Here is a 3067-nt window from a genome sequence, read left to right on the forward strand (position 1 = left end):
TACAGATGCTCCTGCCGCCGCCGCTACAACGACCCCGCCGCTGCCGCCACTCCAAATGACCTTGCCGCTGCCGTTGAAGCCCTTGTCGCTACTGCAAACGTCCCTGCCGCTGCTGCGAACCCCTTGTCACCGCTTCTGCTCTTCTTCTCGTCGAGGTCAGAAACTCCTGTTAATTTTACTTGTTGTTAGTTATTATAAATTAGGATTTGTGTTGATTATTGTAGAATTGTGTTGATTATTCGAACTACTTAGTGAAATCTCCATTAGGTATTTTTTATCATTATTGTTAATTTGTTGTTAATGTTTTACTTGAAAATTATTTTTCGGTGCTTTAATTTCCTTTTCAAGTTGTTTGCTGCTTTATATTAGAGAATGACAGAAAGTCGATTCAATTTTGGTAGTCCTAGAAAACAATTATTCAAGTATTTTTACTTGAAATTTTGGTCGTTATGGAATAATTTCCGTTAGTTCATTATCTTTCACTATGTGTAGTGTTTGGATTTGAAATTCTGAAGGATATATTTGATCGAAAAAAATGAGATAGAATAATGGGAAAAGTTGTTAGAAAAGTTAGAATACTTTGTTAGAATGCTTTGTGAGAATGTTTTGAAAGTTAGAATGCTTTGAATGTTTAGTAAATAATTGAAGCCTCTTGGTAGGTGGATTAGGATTTCAACCATTATATGTTGCCTTAATAATGATTGAAAAAAATTAATATTTGCTGGGTTGATAGATATTTGGTTTGGATGAAACCCTTGAAGGGTGGAGAAATTCGAACTTTAGGGGAGACTCTGTCGATATTTTTATAAGATTTTGAGTGAAATTGAAAAATTAGAATTATGTTTAGAGTTGGTGAAATTAATTGTGTTTTGATCAGTGTTAGTAATATATTCTTTTTGCAGACATGACGACATGTAGCAGAGGTAGATCGAGTGGGTCACGTGGTCGTGGTAGAGGGCGAGGTTCCACCAAATCTCCGAGGACTGTCTAGTCATCACCCTTTATCCCGAGCACTTCGTCGACCCCTATGATGTCACAGGCAGCTCCAGTGGACCAGCAGTTCATCATGGTCCCAAACTCAAACTATGTGCCTCCTACTGCTACGCTCCCCTACGGATCCAGCAGCGACAGATCCTGCAGTGGGTGATTCCTCTGGTTCCCCCCAAGAAGATGCCTCCCACCACCGCCTGTGATCCGGATGAGAATTTGGCCCGACGGCATGTAGGCGTGAGTACTCATCTATTTTATTTCCTTTTAATCCGCAATCTATTTTGAAATTGTTAAGGTTGTATGTGTTTGCTAATTTAAGTTTTTTCATTGATAGGTTCACCCAGACAACAATGCTTGCACACAGGAAATCACGGAGGTCATTAGATCTATGTACGACGACGCGTGGTCGACCTACACCAAGGTCCCTACTAAGGTCAGAGAGCGCTGGTTCCAGAAGTTGGGGGTAAGATTTTAATTTGTTCAATTAATTAACTGTATCTGAACTGTATTTTATTTTGACTATATAATGTTGAATCACTATGTGCAGTTGAAATTTACTTGGGATCAGGAGCATGCTCTGATGATCCGCAAGATCTTCGACCACCGGGCAGCGAAACGCCTTCAGCAAATGATGAACGATCTTCGTCAGGGGCGCACCCACCTAACAACCTGGATCCTTGCAGACATCAAGCGGAGGCTGGATACCCATTTTGCTATAGACGAGGGGTTCAAGTATCATTGTCTGACGAACGTTTCACAAATCGGGCTTCATCGAGGTTGTCCAGATATACGGGTGGGTCGGCAACCTTCATGAAGACAAAGAGAGACTGGTAAGTATTGTAATTTGTTAATACTCGTCTAGTATTAATTAATGTTATTAATATTTGCTGAGTAGTTCTTTGTTAATTAATTCTTATTGGTTGGCTTGAATTGGTGTAGTCTAAGTCGTTGGATCATGAGGCCACACTGGCGGAGATGTTCAAGTATACACATGCCTTGAAGGCGAACAAGGAGAGGTTTGTTGACAAGCAGTCTGCGACCCATTATGTGAATATCAAGTCCCTCTAAGTTTGAAATTAATTTTGTTTACTTTAAAATCAATTAAGTGTTATCCTAATCACAACATGTGTGACACAGGAGCAATACACGTAGATATTAGAGGCTGCGACCTACCAATCTCAGCTACCTAATGGGGACGACGACGGAGCCGGCTCAGAGACCTCAGCGGTAGATCCCGATACAGTCTAGCGCCAGACCGCCTCTGAACCCCACAAGAATCGCCGCTTTGTGTTGGGATCGTTCTTCGCCAGTGGCTTCCGCTCCTCTGCATTGGCGGCTTCCTTTGCCCCTGCCTCTGCCTCTGCCACCAGCCTTGCCGATCCCCATGAAGTTGTAGACTTGAGGGAGGAGGTGTAGAAGCTGACACAAAAGCTTCACCAGCAGGCGGAGTAGGCTAACAAGAGGTACAACGACCTTCTTGCACGTGTTGTCATGACCTCAAAACTTAGGTTGAAGTTGGAGCACATAGAGCATTTAATTTTGTTAACCTGAGTTTTAATAAAATAAGTTATTGTTTTCGACTATTTGTGGCTTAATTGAGCCGAAAAGAAAGAAAAAATAATACCATCGGATTTACTAGCAGAAAAATCTGACGGTAAATTGGCGCCAAAATGCGCTATATGACGCCAAAGTTACCGTCAGATTTATCCAACAGTAAAGAGTTGCTCGAATTGAACAAATTCATAGGATACATCACCGGTAAGTCTGACCCTGTTTATACCGTCAAACTAAGTCTGACGATAAATCCGACGGTAAATCCGATAGTAATCGGTGTATTTCTTGTAGTGAGAGTAATTTGAAGCTCGAGTCAAATAAAAAATCTAACAACTAAAAACACTGTTGAAATCATTCATGAAGCAAGGTTCAACAGTCACTAATTATATGGCCAAGATCAACCAAGTAGCAAACGCACTTAATGCGCTAGGAGCACCACATTTCAGTGAAAAGTACATCGAAGCTACACTAAGAGGACCCAATGGAGAATATAGCGCCTTCATCATAGTGGCAAATGGCATAA

Source organism: Arachis ipaensis, chromosome B08 (assembly GCF_000816755.2).
Source record: "Arachis ipaensis cultivar K30076 chromosome B08, Araip1.1, whole genome shotgun sequence".
Taxonomy (NCBI): Eukaryota; Viridiplantae; Streptophyta; class Magnoliopsida; order Fabales; family Fabaceae; genus Arachis; species Arachis ipaensis.